The sequence below is a fragment of the Malurus melanocephalus genome, unplaced genomic scaffold, assembly GCF_030028575.1.
Source record: "Malurus melanocephalus ecotype Western Australia unplaced genomic scaffold, MMel_1.1 scaffold_25, whole genome shotgun sequence".
Taxonomy (NCBI): domain Eukaryota; kingdom Metazoa; phylum Chordata; class Aves; order Passeriformes; family Maluridae; genus Malurus; species Malurus melanocephalus.
Genome location: NW_026623257.1, coordinates 401,129 through 408,338, shown reverse-complemented (window position 1 = coordinate 408,338; position 7,210 = coordinate 401,129). Strand labels below are relative to the sequence as shown.

The window sequence follows — 7,210 nt, the reverse complement described above, 5'->3', positions numbered from 1 at the left end:
GCACTTCTGTCAGTTGCTTGTGTCAGGTTGAATATCTGGAGAAGAGCAAAATAGGTATGAAAACGATGTTACACACTTTAATATGGCAAAGATTCCTGTCTCATGAGGGCTGAACCTTCCCTTCAGAGGATTCAGAGCTAATTCTTAGAGACTTTGAATCTCCCCATGTGACTTGGACCTCAGGTCACAGAAATAAGTCCAGGCAAGGCAAGTCAGTTAGGCCTTCAGCAGGAAAGTTAATCACCTCATGGGCTGTGTGTAGCATATAAATAATTACACTGGAAATCAGAGCAAGAGATTCCCAGTAAAGGAAACCAAGTGAATTCACGTTGCTGCAATAAGCTGGCTGTCTGTGACCTCTTGATCTCMGTGGCACAGAGAACAGTCAACACTTTCGGAATGCATGATCAGATCTGCAGGAGACTATTCTTTGTGTTAATCCTCCAATTCAGCAAGGTATTTCCTGGTGTTTGTTCMGTTCTCCCTAGAGCTGAGGGAGAAATACAATGTAATTGTTGCAATGATGGATTTTAGTTGATTGTTATCTCTCKAATACTGAAGTGGTTGGCATGAAAATACATGACTCTTTCAAGTCACACACAGTTCTTGTTCTTTTAACAGTTACTGAGAGGAAGTTCCAGTGTCAGCATGCCAGATGAGGATTTGAGACAACAGAAGTGTGATTGTGGGCCTTTTCTGCCTACTTTATCAGACTATTAATGCAGTAGACATATACCAAAACCTGTTTCTGCCCTTTTTCCTTAAATCSAAAGAAATGCTTGGTGCCTTCAAGAAAATGTATACTTTAAGGGTTTTTGTGAGCGTCTTGTAGTTTACTGAGAGGCTATTCAACAGTGCTGTTTTACCTCTTGTGCTCCTCTTAATGAGTATTGTCTTTCAACTGTGGCCTGTACCCTATAATCCAATCTATTTGAGCAATGCCCAGAAGGGGSATGTAATAATAATAAAATTTTCTGCAGAATCTGCTGCAGCTAATGTACATTGTCTAATGTGCAAGCATTTTCAACAGCAGTCTGTTCACAGTTAAAGTTTACTTTTTGCAATTCCTTCTGTTGCATCAGTATCAGTAAAACTGATGTTCTGCATTTTCATATGCTTGTAAAGCCGTATTGTCTCCAGCAAGTTTCTGTAATTTTGCCTGTTTAAAGTAATTTTGCTGTAGTGTTCTTGGTTATTACATGAACGAAAATACTTTCCACCTAAGATACTGCCTAGATTTGGATTACAGATATCATCTGGGGTTGTGTTATTTTTTTCAGTAGGCTTTACATTTGTGCTAGTTAATTTTAGCCCTAATGAACTTGTAGTTCTGCAGCACAAAAATTCCTATGTAGTTATCATGTTTGTATCWCAATTTTTTTTTCTTTAGTGTGATATTTTTATCATAGGAGGGACTTACATAGTGTGTAAAAACCTCACTTTTCTCCATTAGCATTTTATTCCCAACACAGTAAAATTCTTTCCTATTGCTAGGAACTCTGGATGCTGTCATGCAATTTGTAAATTAGAATAACTTAATCTTCAGTACCTTTGACACTTTAACAGTAAGTTAGCACAATCTACAGAAGCAAGTTGTTTTAAACAAGATTTTTTTCTGTGTACTTCTGTAATGGAACAACATAAATAATACAGGTGTAGCTCCCTCTCAGAGGCTTGACAGACTGTCACTATCTGGGAAGGCTAGTACTGTTTGTTAATATGCTGAGGAAGACCTGAAGTGGCTTCATATGATCGGAATTCCCCATGGTTTTGAGCACTTGTAGTCTCAAAAGGAAATAAATGAATTGTTTCTGGATGGCAGCTTGTGTTGAATGGCTTGCAGAGGCTTGGTGCTCTACCTGTCTCTTCTTGACCTCTCATGTTTCCACAATTCCCTAGATGCAAGACTTTGTCTTGTTATATTGCTATCTTCTGGGATTGAATTCCCTAAACTTCATTTTCTCGATGCTCCCAAGTTGTCTTTGTTGGATGAAGCTGTGTTCAGTCTTCTGAGCTGCAAAAGGTACTAAAGGTTTCCACCTACAGGGATGCTAAAAAAAGAAATGGGACAAAAAGAAATGATACAAAAGGAAGTCATAGAGGATGTCTATTTGTCTAGCTAAGGAAAATGTGAAATGATCTTAATTCTTCTGCAGGAAACAGTTACTCAGCTCTTCATCTGGCCTCCCTGGCATACTCCTGCTATACTTAGGTGCCTGGGAAGGCCTTTCTTGTGCACTTTCTTACCACAGGGCATGTGGAGAAAAGACAGACTGATGTAGCTGTTGAATAAGCAGCTGTATTCATATGAATAGCTAGAAGTTACATTTTCAATTTCTGTGTAAATAAAATCGTGAAAGGGGAATAATCCTCTAGATCCTTGAGCAGAACTGTAGTCACCTGAACATCATAATTCAGCTGGTGAAGTTACTTGTATGAATTGTGTGCCAGTCAGAGGGCTTAGAGATTTGAGTTGAATCCTGATTTTAATTCTGAACAGATGGTTTTGAAGACTGGCTTTCAAATGATGTTTAAGTTAATTCTTGAAAATAAATCCTTACATGGAAGYACAAAAGCAATTTTAGCATATAAATTTCCAAATGTAAATGATGTAATATCCAAATCCTATGACTTTTTATGTCAGTTTTCACTTTTTTTCTACTGTTGGAACTTACTTTCCTGTTTTAAAAGGAAGCAGGATATATTTACATAGTTTTAATATAAATTTTAAATACAGCAATTACCTGTATGTGAATATTTTACACTTACAGCATATGTAATCTACCTTAAAGTACGTTGTTTGGCTTTCAGAACGGTTTTGTTTAGTTTTTCATACATTTCAAACTTGAGATGGGTTTCCAATTTAAGATATCTGTATCTGAGATATGTATTTGTATGAGAATTTAGAAAWTTCCTTTATATTTTAAGATACTAAAAAGCCTGTAGAATGTTACAAGTCTAGTCSACTCCTGAAAAAAAAGTCTAAATTGAGAAATTAAGTTAATGCCTCATTAGGCTTTTGGTAAGGAGCACTTGCTATTTCTCTCTTGATAAAAATTACATTTRTTTTTGTGTCTTTCAAGGTTTTTGTTTGTTTGTTAGGGTTTTTTTTTAACTGTTTTTTTTTTCCCATGACTAGAAAGAGAGAAGTATTTGAAAGTATTGGAGAGAAATATTTGAAAGCAAATGATTAGTTAATCATCCAGATCAAGGACTACTTTAGGAGTTATTAATAAAAGTATCTATGTATCAGTAGAAAGTTAGATAGTGTACAAGGTCTAGTTAGAGGTCTTGGAGACAGTGGTGTGATGGGTCGGCTTGGCTGATGTTTTGGGGATTACTTGTTACTGAGTTAACAAGGTTAGTTTTCCTGTCCTGTTACATAATAAAATAGAACTAAACTCTGTACTTTCTTGTTCTCTATATTGCAAAAAAGAATTGTGAAAAAATACGGTTTGGTTTTTTTTTTTTTTTTTTTTTTTTTTTTAAAAAGCAGTACTATTATTTTTAAAAAATGCTTAAGATAAAACATATCAGACTTGTTGAAATATTCCTCCTGTCTTACTTTCCCCCTCCTTCCTGTTGCTTGACTTCCAAGGTAACATCTTTCTCCTGATTAACCATCATTTTCCAACAAGGAACTATTTTAGCAGAATCTTTTAAAGGGRATCTAATGGCAAATACGGCTAAAATTTTAGTATTACCTAATCAGTGTGAAAAGCAATTCTAGATCATGTGCACAACATAATTCCAATGTGACAATTATAAATATTACCAACCTTCTAATGCAAATTAATTTACAGTTGTTTATTTGACATGGAGAGGAAACTATCTTTAATGACCTTACTCATTAAATGCAAAAAAATCTGATGCATTTAGTGAAAACTGCAGGTCTGTTTTATTCCTGCTGGTACCATAGTTTTGTGAAAGAGTGAACAAAATCCATTTTGTTCTCATGAATCTACTGCCTGATTTTTCTCTGAGCTCTGAATGTTTGYATTCTGTCTTCATTTACTCCTTTACAAGCTCATTGAATTTTATTAGTTATCACTGCAAGCTAAATGAAATACAAGTAGTTGCACAGCTGCAGTGATATTAGTCTGAACTGCCTCATCATCCTTACGTGCAGTAATACGGAAACAGGAAAAAATGAGCTTGATTATAGATCTCAGGAACTTTGCCAAAACCAATATACAAGTGATTCCCTCAAAATGGAATCATTTTGCACTAGGAATCTTAAGAACAAAAAAAAAAAAAATAAAACCTGGGGAATAAAACCAAACCAAACAAACCAAGATAAGATAGTCTCTAATTCTCTGATGCTGAGCATTCTTTGTCTTCTGAAGTCAATGTGAAGTGTGGGCTCCCACTGTTTTCTAAAAATTGGACCAATATGCAGAAAGTTTTGTTCGTATTTAAGTTACCTTACTATAACAGAAGGGTATCCTGATGCAGTGTAGTTCAGTTTCTCTCATTGTGGCAGAAACAGCTATGGCTGAATATTGATAGTGGTTATCATAATAAAACCATTTATTTTTGTGTGCATAGAAGTATATATTTTATACTTCCAGAATGAGCACCTTTGTAYTCTGCAGTTAGGTAATTTCACAGTATTACAGCAGGCATGAAGACTGGAGTGAGGGAACATCTCTCTAGTGGGGTTATACCTGTTGAACTTCTGCTTGTAATTCATATTTAGGGCAATGTGTGTTTGTTTTGTAAATACTGTTTTCTGTGGTTCCTACTCTGTAGGTTCACAAAAACTATGCCTTGAAGATTTCAAGCTGATTTGGCCTGAGATTTTTCCCAGTGGTGCAGGTTGGCTTAAGGAGTGYAGATCAAGGCAGTGCTGTAAAGCAGAATTGGGAGCAGCATCTGTCTCTTGAGAATGGAGGTGTGGAGTTCTTGAAAAAACTCACTGTGTGCTCTCACATGTGCAGTRTGGCTGTGCTGCCTTGTGTACAAACCTTGTTACTCCAACACAAGTCATGAAGGCACAGTGCAGGTTAGGGCTTTGCAAACAGATGATGGAAACATGAAATGGAAAGTGTACATGAAATGGAAAGGGAAGCTGTGGGACTGGGTATATGTCATTAAATACCTTCAGCTTGTATAGTCAGGAAGGACTGTATTGTCTGTATAAACACGAAAGCTTATAAGATGTTTTTAGCATAAAGCCAGCCTCACTTGAAGGTAATGACAACCTATTTTGCAGTAGTACATCATACCTTGCCTTTATTCCAAAAGTTTAAGGTTTTATAATCAGCTTTATAGTCAGAAAGGCTGAGAGGTCTTTAAAATATAGTTTTAAAAGTAGTTATTCAAGATATATTTTGGATTTCTGCATTGGACTCCCCAGAGTGCTACTAAGGATCAAATCTCACATGATCATTTGTGAATTTACTTGTAAAGAAAGAATCTGTAATGGTTTATTGCTTGCCTTTTGGTTTTTATTTCCAAGGTTTCTTTGGTACTTTCAAAGGATTGAAGGAAAAAATACCATCCATCCAGATCTTTTCAGTATTTTGTTATGGGTTATTTTGGTTTTTTATTTATTTATACTTCATCTGCTTAGTGTCAGTTTCAGTGAAACAAATAAATATAATAATAAAAAAGAGGCCTTTTGCAGTAACATCTAAATATTTTAGCTTTGCTCTTAGAGAAACATGCAAGTTCATGTTATATTTCCTGATTTGATTGCAGTGTTTTATGTTCTTTCTTTACGTTGTTTATGAGGTGCCTGTATACCCTCAAAGTAAATCTGTCAGCAATTTTAAAAAATGCTTTCCTTTTACCTGTCAAATTTTAAAAAGGTGAAAGCTTTCAGTTGCTAAAATAAAYCTTTTTTTGTTTGTTTTGTTAGAATAAGAAATTATCCCATTTTAGGAAAAAAGTTGTTGCGTTCCCTTGCTTRTAGAGTGGGGAAAATGTATTAATACTTGGGTATATAAATAAAAAWTGAAGTTTACACAGATGATGTGCTTTTTTCTCAAGAGGGGAAAAGTATTGTTTTGCCCCTTCTTTTTGTTAAAATTTGGAATTTTACTCTTTTTAAAAGGTCTTTGAGTAAAGACATGGTTGGTGCTTCAATTCCTGTGGGAATACATGCTACAGTGCTCAACTCTGCTTGCAGAAGCCATTCCCTCTGGCTGTTGCTGACACACTGTGTGACAGTAAATGGTTTAACACTGAGAAACAGCAAAACAGTGGCATGAGCTGGTGACTTGGTGTTGCACTGAGGGTTGCACTTCCTGTTTTCCCAATATTACCAACAGCACCATCTCTTCTTTGGCCAAACKGTAAGGAACAGCCCTTCTTTATCCTGAGAGATCAATACACTGCTGGCTGTCTGCAGGATAAGGAGCATTGAAATGTTTTGACATGAACTTGTTGGTACCAATAAGTTTTAAAATATGGTTAAGAAATCTCCGTGGTTTAGTTCATCATTCACAAGTAGTAGTTTTTTGCAAATGCTGAAACCAGTATATGGAAACACCCAATTTAATCTTTTGTTGGAAGAAATATTTTTATGTCTCTCTTCTGTTACATCAAGCTGTGGAGAGAATGTGAACATTTTAACTTCAAAGTATTTCTTTAAACTTATTTTGAAAAGTGACCGTGTTTTCAGTGGCACTGATAAGTTGTTATGCCTTGTAATGAGAGAAACTTTTACTTCTGACTCCAGCAAGGTTATTCATTGTAGGAAAGGGAGGCAGGACGGGCTCGTGCCTTGTGCCACTGTAGTGGTATCTACAGAAACAAGACTGTAAAGGTTTCTTTTTCTGTATCGTGGTGGAGAGCATCAGCTTCCTCAGATAGGATTTTTAGAGCCAAGCATGTGACCATTCCTAGATAGGCCAAGGAAATTCCTTTTATTTTAGATTGTTTGGTTTTGTTTAATCTTTCAGATTTTGAACATAGGAATTTCCTTATTCATGTTTTAAAATAAATATACACAATTTTTAAAATGAAAAATTAGATTTCCTTGCTCACTACCATAGAATAAAGAAGCTTCAGGAAATATGGCACAGAATGACCAAAGGCTATCTTTTTTACCTACGTTTTGTTGCAGGTAGGGACAAAGTATGAGAAAAATTTGCTGTGTCCCTTCAGGAACAATAACAGTAGGATTTCTTATTAGAATTCTGAAGTGCAAGGGAAATAATTCTTCCTGACAGGATTTTTTCAAACTAAGAAATAGGCTATAAAG

At 35.6% G+C, this 7,210-nt stretch overlaps 1 protein-coding gene across 1 annotated transcript in view; it reads left to right on the top strand.

Moving 5' to 3' along the window:
• The window catches only part of CTNND2 (catenin delta 2), a gene marked incomplete at its 3' end in the record, with an annotated part of 536,496 nt that overhangs the window by 132,382 nt on the left and 396,904 nt on the right, over nt 1–7,210 (top strand). The window lies entirely within an intron of this gene.